Raw genomic sequence first — 15286 nt, 5'->3', positions numbered from 1 at the left:
AACTCAACAACATACAGCTTCTGCATAGTTACACTAAAAAGTGGCAAAGGAACATTTTTTATTTTTCGTAGTGAAACAAATGAATATGGCATGGGAATGGCTTTTTATGTTTCAAAGAGGTGGGGGGGAGGTTATGTTGCAATAGCCTGATGATTTTATGATTTCTTTTATTTTTTCTTTTCTAATGGACTGTGATAACTTTTTTTCAGAACAAATCTTGCCAGATCTGCTTGCTGGCTTAACAAAAAAAATTGACTTTTGACAAAATTGGAAAGTGAGTGTGGCTGGAAGGAGGCACGGTAGGTGTCTCATGTCTGGCTTTTAGCGAAGGGTTTGCTAGTGTCTTGCATAATCTCTTCCAGTTGGCTTGGAAGTGAGCAGTGTCAGGGCTAGTGGATCATAAACAAAAGGTGATGATAAGCAGCAACGTCTGGAGTTTTAGGGAGGCCTCCAGTGCAGTGTCACAGGAGTTGGTGTTAGGTCTGGACCTGGGTAAGATCGACATTCTTTACCTGGAAGAGGGGGCACACAGCACCTTAATGAAATTCACAGATGTTACCAACGTGAGTGAGGGTAGTGGTGCAAACACCAGTGAGGACAAATTACAAAATGGGGCTAGACAGGCTAGAAACAGGCAGGAAATAACAAAGGAAGGTTCATATGTCAAGGAAAAATACTCTGAACCAAATATTCAGTGGAAAGGAGCCACTGGAAAGCAGCCATGAGGGCCAGTAGAGGAAGCACCTGGGATACAAACTTGCAATGTAATGTAAGCAGTGGAAAGGGTCAATTTGAGTTGGGGCTGCAAGAGTTGAAACCTCCCATCATGTGGCATAGAGAAGGTGTTGGTTGTTCTCTAGGATTCTGGAGAACACTCCTGAAATATGGCTCACAGTTCTGGGCACCTCGGCCCTAGCAAAATATTGGTGAATTAGAAGGAGATTGGAGAAAAGCAAGAATGAATAATTAGGGGGCAGATGGGAATGATTTAGAAGGGAAGGCTAAGAGAGCAAAGTATGAATCACTTGGCTAAGTGAGGGCTAACCATGTACAGATACTTGTATCCTGTAAAGCACCCCTGGGGAGAGGACTTGTTACGAATGGTATGTAGGGCTGGGGGGTGAATTAGGAGTAATGGGATGAAATAAAGGAAGTGAAAATTTTAGCTCAAATGCATCAAAACCTCTTGGCAGTGAGCTGTATCAGTCTGCAGAAAAGTCTGCTGATGCCAGTGGCGGGAGCCCCATCACCTGGCTGGCACCTTTAAATCTAGGTTGGATAATGCACTAGAAGATGTATTGCAGGGAGAAATCCTGCACTGGCAACTGGATGGACGGGATGAGCTAATCGGGTTGTAACATCTCCAATTTCTATGGGCCACCAATTCGTTTCTTGGTGTCAATTTGCTGCTTGTGAAGGCTAGAGCCAGACCCACTTCTGGGAGAAAGCTTCCCCACGCAGCCATAACCTACAGCACCCCTCTACTCCAGTCCCCCTCTGCCCTACCCCCAACTCCACCTACATTTCTCAGTCTGGCCCACAGCGTCCTCTGCTGTTTCAGCCCTGATCTCTGCACAACTCTGCCCGCACATGTCAAGCCTGACTTGAATGCTTCCATGACTCTTTAGGCTGGGTAGCCCCCAGTAACATTGCCAGTGCCCCTCAAATGTGACCTGAAGTTCCCCCTGCCTCCCCCTGTTCCCCCCAGTGCAGTTCTAGCCTGACCTGCAGCACCCTCTGATCTCTGCTGTCCTACCCAGGGCTCCTGCACCTCTCTGCCAATACACATTATTCTTGTCAGCTCTGCTGTCTTATCCAGAATGCTGGAATTGTCACAACATTGAAGTTCTAGGGCACATGTGAAACTTCTCAGCAATCTATGGGGAAATACCTTTCTGGTGCCATAGGAAAGGAGCTAAAACTCTTCCCAATCCAGGAGGAAGTCAGCTCCCACTGTGCCTACTTCTGCAGTCTCCACATCATATACTGATAGTGAGTTAGATGGGGTTAGCTTCCTTTTTACCCTGCATGATATAAGATTTCAGAGACAGGGGAATGTTTTTTAGCAGACGTGGCTGCGTAAGTCAGGAGAGTTTCATAAAACAAGATGCTGGCTCTCCAGATCTAGCTAAATCCCATCAGAGCCTTGCTAGCAGATGTGACTGGGCAAAATCCTGCACTCCTATGTCCCCTGCCCACGGCCCTGGGCTGCTGTGGAGTTGCATGGTGTAAATCAGCGCAGAATCTGGCTCACTGGACCTCGGTGCTTCACTTTCTGTTCGTGTAACACGTTTCCTGATGACTCATTCCCAGCCCCAGTTGCATGGGGGGAAGGCAGGCAATTGAATAACTGTAAAAGCTCAGCTTGATTGTTTTACCAGGCAGTAGAGACTCCCAGGTCTGGATCCAAGCTGAGTAACCAGCGAGGACATATATTGCTGTTGCTCAGGTACACAGAATATTACTCTCTGCGCTGGACTGAGAAGTCCATCATGGGTGGGAAGTGGGGGCAGGAGTGGAAGGCTTAGCGAGCTGGCGACACAGGAGACGGTACATGACAACGGTAATTTGAGGCTGCTCTTCGAGATACAGAGAAACTGTGTCCACGAGTGCTGGGCCGCAGTCCTTCGGTCGCTGTAGCAAGGCCACTCCTACGTGGCAGGGAGCGTTTGGCCTCTTCCCTGGCTGGCACTGAAGGCTCAGCACCAGGTTTGCTTGTCAGAGGCTTGGCAGTGGAAAGGCCAGCTGGAGGGGCAGGGGAATGCAGTGGTGCGAGTAGCCAGCAGCACCTGCTTCACTGCAAAGGGGCTACCTGATGTGGGGGGGAGAAGGCACCCAGAGGAAGTGCTAAGTTTATTTTCTTCCTCTGTACCAGGGGCCCAGCACAAAGCACCAGGTGCCTGAGCAATCGGTGTTTCAAACCCTGCGGTGCAAAACAGACGGACAAAGATGTCAATGCTCTTCCCAGCCTACGAGGCTCGACCACCCCGCCCAGCCACTCAGGAGAAGACCGGGGTAGCTAGGTCTTGCGAGGCCCCAGAAGTGCTCTGTCAGACCAAGAGAGGACTCCTGAATTGAGAATGCCCTGCCTTGATGGACAGGTCCTGGGGCAGTGAGTTCAAGCCTCTCCCAGCTGCTACAGTTATACAGGGAAACTCATCTCACAGACACTGAACTCTCTCCAGTTTAGCTCTGCCCTTCCCCATCTCATTTCTTCCTTTTAATGGGCCAGATCTTTCCCTCCCAGGGCTGGGACTGCCGGGTTGGAGGTCTCTGGTGGTGGGGGGGAATCTCCTCCACGGGGCGGGGTATGAGGTTACAACCAGGGAGGTTGGTGCCCAGAACCTATAGGTCACTGCCAGGGCTTCCACCTCTAGCTGCTACCCCTGGATCTCTTTCTCAAGGGGTTCCCACAGGGCAGGAAGGATCCCCTTCTAGGGGGTGGGGGCAGACAGTGCTAATACCACTTTCTACTCACCTGCCCCCTTTGCCTTCTGGCCAGGCTCCTTCCAGCATGCTCCTTCGCTGGCCCCGTGGAGAGCTCTTGGACCAAGAAGGAAGGTATTAAATGTATGACCGGCACGCAAAACCTTAAATGGGAGTGAATAAATGAAGACTCGGCACACCACTTCTGAAAGGTTGCCGACCCCTGATTTAGATTAAAAATCCAATCATAATGAATTAAAACCAAATGGCAGGAGAGCACAAGCTGCTGCTCGAGGTTTCTCCCTGCTCCGGCGTTGGGGGTACTACTGAAGACTTAAGTGTTCTTTCCAAGTTCCTCCCTATCTTACCTACAGTGTTCCCACGTCTCCTCCAGAGATCAGCTTCCCTTTCTGGCCATCATTCCTTTAGCTTTCCAAAGCCCCTTGACTCCCTCCTAGTGGACAGACCCCATTTCAATGGGAAGAATCATGGTTAGCCAGCATGAAGATTTGTTTTGCTACAACTGGGGAAACAGTCGATCTCTAGCCAGGATGGCCTGGCAGAGAGAGGGGCAGAATCTTCTCCCCAGGGAACAGGAAGGAAGCACCACTGCTTGGGAGAGGTAGAACCAGCCTGGACAAGGTGCTGGAAAAGGTAAGATAAAGCATGATCTGCTATAGCAGGGAGATGGGTGTAGATGGTCTGGGGCCACTCCTGCTCCATCGCCTTGGTACCCAAGCATAAAACTCTCATTGAATTCAGTGGGAGCAGGAACAGGCCCCTGATCTTTATCATCTCCAATTACTCCATTCCTTGTGCGGTCTCTGATAACTTTGCACGTGTAACACCTTCTTGAGATTTCACTGGGGCAGCTCACCTGAGTACGGACTGCAGGATGGGGCCCTGTGTGGGCAAAGCTGGCTTGAATGATTATGAGCTCTTCATGGCGAGGAGAGCAGTGGCTGGGAGAGAGAGTCGCTGAGGGGCCAGGAGTCTTGGGTGTTACTCGGGGCCGCAGGCTTTAAGGCCCAGATCCTCAGAGTTATTTAGTGCCTAAATACCTTTGAGGATCTGAGCCTCTGAGAAAAACCTTCTCTTGGCCTCTTTTCGCAGGCTGTGGTGGGAAAGCAAAGCAGGGCTGCACTTTGACTAAAAATAACCTCCCTTTCCCTGCATGGGGCTCTGCTTAGAGAAGATGTTGGAGCTCGCAGGAGAGGCTAGAGAGAGTCTGAGCCTGCCAGTACTGGGAGCGGAGGATGCTCGGCGCCATGCTGGACTGGGCGCTAGGAGCACACTGGCAATGAGGGTACAGGTGGAGCATGTAGTAGTTGTGCCTGCAGTGAGGTTTTGCTCCATGGCCTTGCAGGACAGAAAGAGAATGAGAATCTGTAAATCTGAGTCGTTACCAGTCCTGCGGGGTGGAAAGGTGAGTGTTTCATAAGGCTGCAAACTACATGATCACTTGAATGACGCACATGTGCTAGCATGTGTCTCTGCAAGACATCTTAAAACAGATTCTGACCTAACTTACGTCAGAATGAATCTGGAGTGACTCCATTAGCTTCAGAGGCGTTCCTCCAGACTTACATGGGCATGAGATCAGAATTCAGCCTGGTCTTGTGCTGCAGGCACTGGGCTAGGGCTCAGGATATCTGTGTTCAGTTCTTGGCTCTGTCACAGACTTCTCATGTGACCTTTGGTGAATCACTTTCTCTCTCCTCATCTGTAATATGGGGATCATAATCCTTCATCTGTCTTGTCTGTTCTGATTTTAAATTCTTTGGAGCAGAGACTGTAAGTACTTTTGCACAGTGCCTAGCACGATGGGGCCATGATCTTGGTTGGGGCCTCTCACTGCTACTTGAATACAATTAAATAATTAATTAGCTTACAGCAAGCTTATAATTGGCTAAGAAACCTCCCAAACTTGACCTATTAAACACAAGTAATTACTCTGGCTTTTCCAGGAACAGAAAGAGTTTTTTTTTTTTTTTTTTTTTCGTTTTGAAATGGCCTTTCTGAGCTTTGCACAGGAACTGCAGACGTGTACATAATGTATCTGTGTCAAAATTATGTAACGGCTGCATTAATATAAACCTTGCACAGCTGGAAGGGCACTTACAAGCTCTTCATGTCTTTTGCAGTTGCATAACTGCACACAAAGAAAGTTAGTCTTAAAAAAAGGACTCTGGATTAAACTCATATTAAATAAACAATAAAAATACATGAAATCTGTTGCCTAAATGGTCTTCCTTAAAAAGGCACAGCTGGCAAAAAACAGCTGAATGTCAGATTTAACTACACTGGATCTAATTATAACCATACCTTTGCTGTAATATGCCCTTCTCTATGTCACTTACTCTGCTCTGAAAGGATTCAAACAAGAAACAGTTCACCCTATCCTGTAGTACATGAAGCAATGTCTGCTGCATTACCCTGGCCACATGGAATGCATTGAGTAGTGGTGCATTCCAAACAGGAGGTTGTGTTTCCAACTTGTGTTTTCCTGGAACAGATTCCTGATTTTCATCTAGTTCTCATAAGTTTCTCGATAAGGAAACCAATTATATTTACAAAGAAAATCAAAGCAAGACCAGGTGTTAAATAATCCAACGAATCAGTTTTGTTGGGGAAATGACTGTCAAAATAAGCTATTTGATCTGAACCAAACTGCTTAGGAAAACTGAATAGAGCTCCATTTTACAGAACTGGGTTTCTTTGCTCCATGTTTCATTTATCTGTAAGTCTTGGTGAGCAAATGACATTAGCTGTAACCAGTTTTATTACCATGCAATGAGTGTGTGTTACTAATTTGTTCATCTTGAATTGCCAGAGAAAAATGGCATTTTCAAATTGGTGTGAATTAATGAAAGGTGTATGTAAAAGGTAAGAATATGGTCTTGCAGTCTTTCTGTGCCCGGCCTTCAATGGGAACAAATGATCTGATATATTGCTAACCCTACAGGGCTCAGTTTTACTCTGCAATGTACTGATCTTGCACCATGGAAGTCTGTGGAAGTTACTTACACAGATCATATCTCAGAATCAGGCTTTGGTTTATAGTCAATTTAGTAGCTGGGTTTCATTCACTAGTATAATATTCTTAATGCTTTGGTTGCCAAGACTACAAGCCAGTGTATAAACCCTCCTCCCACTCCCATTTACTCAGAAAGAAAAACAAACAGGAAAAAGAAATTTGCTGATTTCTAGAAGATTTTGAAAAGCATCCTCCAAATAAAACTTACATTTGGAGGCACTTTTGAGCCAACACCTCTTGGGCTGCAGACTCTACTCAGGCAAAACACCTCCCACTGAAATCACTGGCAATTCTAGGTGCACAAAGACTGCCAGCCCATATTCTTTTGCTGATTGATGGTCTGCCAGTGCAAGTTGTTTAATTTTTATTAAACGTTCCAATGCTCCCTCCCTTAGTTCAAAACAATTTGCAAACACCATTTTACATGGAAATTCAATACTAACGAGTCAGTAATTTACAGTCACAGGATGCAGGTTCTGAATCTGCTTACAACTGACACTATCAAGTATTAATTTGACCAGCAAGGGAAGAAAAGGGCGATTGTTTGATTATGGAGCCATTTGTCATTGTAAGTTTGCAAATCTCTTTGGTGTCACTGAGCTGAGCTGCCAGCCAGTTATTTTAAAAATTATTTATTTACAAAAAATGCCCCGACTACCTCTAAATTGCTGCTTCATTCTGCCTCTCGCTCATTTCCACCATCCGGTGTTCCACTACCTACAGGTCAGCATGGAGTGTTACCTTGAAGCTAGGCAGTGGCACAACAAGAATGCTTTGGTCTGACAATCCTAACATCTTCAACGCCCCTATGTGGATATGACTTTTTATTCTGGAACTCCATGGGACATCCAGCCATTCCACCTGGAAGTCTCCTCTTCCACCATCTTTTTTACCCAGCCTTTCACAGTAAGATTCTTGGGCAATGTTTTTTAACCCAGGTATCACAGCATGGAAGCATCACTAGCCCTTCAAATGGACTCGTTCAAATGGAATATTGATTTGGCTTCATAAACATGCATGGGGCCAGGTCATTCGCTGGTGTAAACTGACCTAGCTCTGTTGATTCCAATGGAGTTCTGGTGATTTACACCAGCTGAGGATTTAGCCCATGATCTGGGCCTGAGTCTCCAGTGCAATTCCACTGAATTCATTGGAGTTACTCCTAATTTGCACCGACGTAGTAGAAAGGAGAAACAAACCCTTTCAGTTCAACTTCAGTTCAACAAGGGCCATTTCAAACAGAAAACTCATTGGGCCAAATTCTCCTCTCCCTGGAGTAAGTCAGGCATAACTCTAGTGTGAGATCAGAATCAGGCTCAGTGGACCAAATTCGCTTCTCGGTTTAAAGGGGGAAAAGGTTTTGTACATAAATTATAAAAACTCTACTGGTTTTCTTCTCACACGGGTGAAAATCAGGAGTTACTCCATTTGAATCAATGGACTTACACTGGCATGAAATTGGTTTAAGGGAGAGGAGAATCAGGCCAAGTGTCTTCATTAGGGTTGCGTCTGCGTAACTGATAGGAGGATTTCACCCACGGCAAGAACGCCTGCCCTCAGTCGCAGACGGGACTCGGTGTAACAGGAGGTGGCATTTCGTCCCTTGTTATTTTCCATCAGACATCAAAGAAACAAGCAGTTTGGCACCCCTGCTGCAGATCGATAGAAGGAGTCACAGGAAAAGCCAGGCTTATTGCTAGAGAAGAATGCACTTTGTTGGTGTGTTTTGCTCAGTAATTGCTCTGAGCTCTTCACTAAATTATTTCAAGTGAAACGAGAATGTCTGACCAGGGACATGGTCAAAACAGCTCTGCAGAAAAAGGGAGCAAATATAATAGCTTAACTGAATCTGTGCTGGGGCTCAGGGACCGAATAGAAAATTTATCTCAAAGTCCTTTTCCCTTGACAGAGGGGCTTTCTGTCCAGGGAAACTTCACTACGCATCATACAGTGTACTCACCGTCCTAGTGGGTTACACTGATTTTCCAGGCCCCCTTTTCCTACTTAACAAAGAGATGTGTTTCATAAAAGAATCTTCCTAAGTACAAACCAACACCTCATCTCCTGGACTCTACAGTCACTCACTGCTGGAGTTACTGGATGCCGTTACATTGGTTACACCCACTTACACCAGTGGTGAATTTGGTCTATAGTGTTGAATATGTGACATTATATTTATATCCATGGCAACAGACTGTGCTGTCATAAACACAGGGCTTTGTATATTAACTAGGGTGGAGTGTATTATAACGACACTGTTTATTGCTTGACAAAGCTCATGTAGAAATGAGCATTGGGGTAAAATTTCTGATCCAAAATTGGTTTCAATAGGCCACGTTTTTCCTGCATTTGATCAAAATAAGAACCACAAAAGTGGTAAAAGTAACAGTTATGTTTCCTTCATGAGGAGGAATATGGTGCAAGTGTTATTTTTAACACAGCTGTGACTCACTGCTAATATATCATGACTCACTGTGAATTTCAATCATTTGACCGTTTTACTAATGTTTCAGGTTCCCTGTGAAGCCAAAGGAGGAGCATTCAATTCAGGGAAAATGAGCCTCTCTCATTTTTCAAATGTTTCACTGTAGTAGTGTAGTGGTAAAAAAAAGAAGTGGCTAAACTAAATGTTTAGATGTTCCAGGCTGGGCAGTGGCATGGTAGGCACTAAGGGTGTGCCGCATCGTTACAAGATCAGTTAGTTTGTATGTATAATAATAACAACAATATATGAAGACACGCTACAATAGGTATGGGAACTATTCCTATTGTATGGAAATCAAATCTGAACTTGTCGAGGAGACATTTTGTTTCTTCCCAACAAATAACAGAATATTTGATTTGGTGACACTTTCTACAGAATATAAGTAAATTACGTAGAATTGTTAAAAAAGGAATGGAGCCATGATTTGCTTATCACAGGAGAGCTGGTGTGAGTAAATGCTTTATTCCTCAATGAGAAGTAGGTAAACACCATATTCCCCAAATAAGAAGTGGGTAAACTCCATTTACCCACATTTACCCTCGACTTTACTATTGTTTCACTGGTAAAATCATGGGTTGAACATTTTGAGGGACAACCCTAGAGAACAGGCTGTGCATTTAGGGATTAATCCTGGCCCTGTCACCATGGCATAAAGGTGGGGCATGATTCTGGGATCAGGCACATGGGGCAATGCCATCCCACGGTGTCATGCAGAGTTCAGCTCCCAGGGGACACCTCCTGTCATGGCAGCACACAGGAGATAAGAGGGGGTCAGGCCTGGGTGAGCTGCTTTGCAGATTGGCGAGTGTCCAACCTTTATGAAATAGGTGCATAAGGGAGCATGGAGGCTACTCCAGAATTAGCCTCCATGCTGTGGGTCCTCAACAGGTTCGCAATCTGGAGTAGGGGAGGGCAGAATTTCCTCCTTCTGCAGTCCTTCCTCCATGCAGTTGCCCAGTTGCCAGGCCTGGGTACTCAGGCAGAGGATTTACCGTTTAGCTATGTCTGAGCAGTTGTTTACATCACTGCAAAGTGAGTGCAAAGCACTAACGAATCAGAGCAGTAGTATCCTACCCTTGGTAGGGGTTGGGGGCCTGTGTTACCCCTAGGAGGTCAAACTAGATACACCGGTGGGTCCTTCTGGCAGTAGGCTCTATGACTGCACACCTGCTCTGCACTCACTTTGCTTAAGGGACATTGTAGGGGAGAATCAGCTGCGTTTGATTCTAAGCTGGAGGCACTTTCTGACAACTTTTCACGAGAGAAAACAGGACAGAAGAAGCAGGGAGAAAACGTAATTCAAACTAAGAATTGGAATCTGAACAACTTAAAATACAAGCGTACAGTTCTAGTGAGATCAGAGACTTCCTTTAGGTAGGTAGGAATGTGGATTTCTGAAAATTACTTTAAAGCAATCACAGCTAGGGCAGTGGCACTTACCTGAAGTATCTGGAGGGGAAGACATTTCTGAATTAATATCTGTATTTGTAAAAACCTATATATATGTTTACCCACTTCTCTGGACACTATGGTACTCATGCCACCCAATAAGATGTCATTACCACCTATACCAAGTGGTCCTTCCACTGTAATTTTACTATTTGCCTCAGCGTTAGACAGGGAAAGAATTATACAACAAGCAAGGGATTATTTTATATACACTATTGATTGTGGGATCCATATTTTTCCTGATATTTCTAAGGCCACTTTGGCTAGAGAAGGACATTAATAACACTTAGGACAGAGTTTATTGCATTAGGTTATTCTGTGTCCCTTTTATATCCTACAAATCTAGGCTGTCCGAGGACAATAAAAATATTTATCTTTTGATTAGAGTGACTGCAAGGAATTTCTTGTCTCTCGAAAGAGCAATAAAGAGGCTGTTTGTAAGGTCTTAAAAGTGTCTCTGAATTAGATTTAAAATTCTATATTGCAGTGGTTAAGTTCTGTGGATAACTCTTTTTGATCCCTTGTACTGTTGACTTTAGTGCTTTTACATCCCTTATGTTTAAAATGTGATTAATCATTAAGAAGGTTGGGTTTAATTTTCCCCTCTTCCTTTGATATCTTTCTTCACCAAGATATTTAATGGCCTGTAATATTATTGTACTTTGTGTTCGAGTCTTCTTATTATAACTTCTGAAAATTTGTTAGTCTCTAAGGTGCCACAAGTACTCCTGTTCTTTTTGCGGATACAGACAAACACGGCTGCTACTCTGAAACCTTTAAAGCTTTGTAACTTAGTTCTATGAAACTTTAAACAAAGCTTGTTCTGTTATTTTCCTGCATACACACTATTCAATACTTACCTGTAAAAAAGGGCAACACCTGCATTGAGTAATGTTTGCAGTCCAATATTTTGTAGAAAAACTGACTTTTTATAAATTAGTTCTAAGATCACAGAAATACAGGGGGGAAATGTCATTTTCCCCATGTGTCATTTTAATCATGGCTGGAGGAACTATTTGTTTTAAATGCACAGTTTGCTCTAATGTGATAAGGAATACATAATATTGGAGAAAAACCTACTTACTGTGTTATGATCTAACGCCCATTGACTGAGTCAATAAAGTCACTTACTGACCTCAGTGGGCTTTGGATCAAGACATAAGTCAGGAATCAGCCTTCTACTGGAAGGCATCTCACATCCGTTACACACAGTAGTTAAAACCAGTTTTTAATATACCTGCATGTTACCTGATCATGGAGCAAGTGTTGTAACAATAACAAAAAGTTCATATCCTCAGCTCAGTGTTATAACACTGGGGGCTTCTGAAAATATTTGCTTTTTGCAGCAATTTCCATTAAATAGCAAGTCCTTATTACTTCATTGTGGTATTGATGACAAAAGTATTTATAGAGGTCCAGGGCTGTATATTCATATTCAGATGGAAGTTACACCTATTTCTAGGAATTCTGATAAACACAAATTGAAACATCACACAGGATGCCGCAGCAGGGACAGGTGAAACAGTGCACTCTTTTGCTGGACCTTTACTTCTTAAACCAACCATTATTTTGTTTATTTAACGTACTTTAAAAGCAACAGAACTGTAAGAAGGCTCATCTCAGTGAGATCAATGCAGTTTTGGCCTTAGGTTATAGTTGATGCCATCTTCCCTGTAGCTTAAAGATACTTCAGGTCTTGTGAACCTAGGTGTGAATTCCCAGCCCACATATTGCACTGAATCCTCGGACCCGTCCTGCCATAAAGTGATTGGGCAAGTTTCAGTCCCCTCCAGAACACACCGGCATGCCATTCACAAGCAGCGGGGGAAATGTCCCCTAAGTGGACAGGTGCATTAGGACCATGGGAACAGAGCTGTGCAGAAGAGACTGTTTTAGTGTTAGGTGAAATGCACTGAGATGTCCCTGCAACTTATGCTCAAGACTGGACTTAGATAACAAGATCACCAACACGTTAAATGAAACCATGGGGTGGGATGTTAATCAAATGGGCAGGTGATCTGCACTGCCTGTGCTGAGTGTATCTATATTGAATCTCCAAAAGGGGCAGCAGTTTAACTTGCCTTCAACTCCAGGAAAGTTCTTGTGGACCATCTCCAAAGCCCCCTGCACTGTAATCTTCCTGTCAAAAGCAACTGCTCACTTACTCTCCTTTAGAGGAGGTGGGGGACTGCCCACACCCTCATCAAGCCTCTACATGATGTTGTCTAAGGGGAAAAACAATAGAAGACAATTGGCAGTTTTTCAGAGAGACATTATTAAGGGCACAAGAAGAAACTATCCCACTGTGTAGGAAAGATAGGAAGTATGGCAAGAGATGACCCTGGCTTAACCAGGAGATCTAAAAATCAGAAAAGAGTGCTACAAAAAGTGGAAACTAGGTCAAATTTACAAAGGATGAATATAAACAAATAACACAAGTATGTAGGGACAAAATTAGAAAGGCCAAGGCACAAAACGAGATCAAACTAGCTAGAGACATAACGGGTAACAAGAAAACATTCTACAAATACAGCAGAAGCAAGAGGAAGACCAAGGACAGGGTAGGCCCATTACTCAATGGGGGGGGGGGGGAAATAACACAAAATATGGAAATGGCAGAGGTACTCAATGACTTCTTTGTTTTGGTTTTCACAAGAAGGTTGGTGGTGATTGGACGTCTAACATAGTGAATGCCAGTGAAAATGAAGTAGGATCAGAAGAAGCTAAAATAGGGAAAGAACAAGTTAAAAATTACTTGGACAAATTAGATGTCTTCAGGTCACCAGGGACTGATGAAATGCATCGTAGAATACTCAAGGAGCTGATTGAGGAGATATCTGAGCCATTAGCAATTATCTTTGAGTGGTCATGCAAGACTGGAGAGATTCCAGAAGATTGGAAAAGGGCAAATATAGTGCCCATCTATAAAAAGGGAAATAAGGACAACCCAGGGAATTACAGACCAGTCAGCTTAATTTCTGTACCCAGAAAGATAATGGAGCAAATAATTAAGCAACCAATTTGCAAACATCTAGAAGATAATAGGGTGATAAGTAACAGTCAGCATGGATTTGTCAAGAACAAATCCTGTCAAACCAACCTGATTGCTTTCTTTGCCAGGGTAACAAGCCTTGTGGATGGGGGGTGAGGGGAGAGAAGCGGTAGATGTGGTATATCTTGACTTTACTAAAGCTTTTGATACTGTCTCACATGACCTTCTCATAAACAAACTGGGGAAATGCAACCTAGATGGGTGCAAAACTGGTTGGAAAATCGTTCCCAGCGAGTAGTTATCAGTGATTCACAGTCATGCTGGAAGGACATAATGAGTGGGGTCCCGCAGGGATCAGTTCTGGGTCCAGTTCTGTTCAATATCTTCATCAATGATTTAGATAACGGCATACAGAGTACACTTATAAAGTTTGCAGATGATACCAAGCTGAGAGGGGTTGCAAGTGCTTTGGAGGATAGGATTAAAATTCAAAATGATCTGGACAAACTGGAGAAACGGTCTGAAGTAAATAGGATGAAATTCAATAAGGACAAATGCAAAGTACTCCATTTAGGAAGGAACAATCAGTTGCACACATACAAAATGGGAAACGTCTGCCTAGGAAGGAGTACTGCAAAAAGGGATCTGGGGGTCAGAGTGGTGTAATGCTGTTGCAAAAAAAAGCGAACACCATTCTGGGATGTATTAGCGGGAGTGTTGTAAGCAAGACACAAGAAGTAATTCTTCCACTCTGACTAGGCCTCAGCTGGAGTATTGTGTCCAGTTCTGGGCGCCACATTTCAGGAAAGATGTAGACAAATTGGAGAAAGCCCAGAGAAGAGCAACAAAAATGATTAAAGGTCTAGAAAACATGAACTATGAGGGAAGATTGAAAAAAACTGGGCTTGTTTAGTCTGGACATGAGAAGACTGGGAGGGGACGTGATAACAGTTTTCAAGTATGTATAAGGTTGTTACAAGGAGGAGGGAGAAAAATTGTTCTTAATCTCTGAGGATAGGACAAAAAGCAATGGGCTTAAATTGCAGCAAGGATGTTTTAGGTTGGACATTAGGAAAAACTTCCTAACTGTCAGGGTGGTTAAGCACTGGAATAAATTGCCTAGGGAGGTGGTGGAATCTCCATCATTGGAGATTTTTAAGAGCAGGTTAGACAAACACCTGTCAGGGATGGTCTAGATAATACTTAGTCCTGCCACCAGTGCAGGGGACTGAATTAGATGACCTCTCGAGATCACTTCCAGTCCTATGATTCTATGATTATCTACATCCTTGCCACTCACAGGCCGTGTGTGTGTGTTGAAGAGGGGGTGCAAGCAGATGGGAACTCAAATCCTCAGTGGACTGGCCAGGCTAAATTTTAACATATAGGGAAGGTGAAAAGAAAAAAAGCGAAAGTCTAGAAATTCTCTCAAAAGAGAAAACAACAGTATTTGCATGACTCCATCCTACACCACAGGGTTAGTGTGGGGCAGGTGGAGAAACAGGTCTGAGTGGAGGAGATAGTGCATTTCTGTGGGTAGCTTGGCTTTGTGTGTATAAAATATCTGCTCTGTGTTTGCAGCATGCATAGGTGTGGGTGCACATGGGTTTCTCTGTGCGGCTCTGGGTATACGTGTACAGGTGTATCTGAGTGTGTGTTTCCCTCTGTCTATTGTTGGGTACACTGCTGTGTGCATCGCTCTGTGTGTGTGCGTGTGCGTACAAATATCTGCTCTGTGTTTGCCATATGCATAGCTGTGTGTGCCCATGTGTTTCGGTGTGTGGCTCTGGGTGTAGCTACCTGTAGATGTGGACAGGTGTATCTGAGTGTGTGTTTCTGTGCGCACTGCTGTGCGCATAGCTGGGAGGGGGTGTGTGTGTGGAAGTGGGTGTTTCAG

The sequence above is a fragment of the Trachemys scripta genome, chromosome 17, assembly GCF_013100865.1.
Source record: "Trachemys scripta elegans isolate TJP31775 chromosome 17, CAS_Tse_1.0, whole genome shotgun sequence".
NCBI lineage: Eukaryota > Metazoa > Chordata > Testudines > Emydidae > Trachemys > Trachemys scripta.
This window is presented reverse-complemented; position numbering follows the sequence as displayed.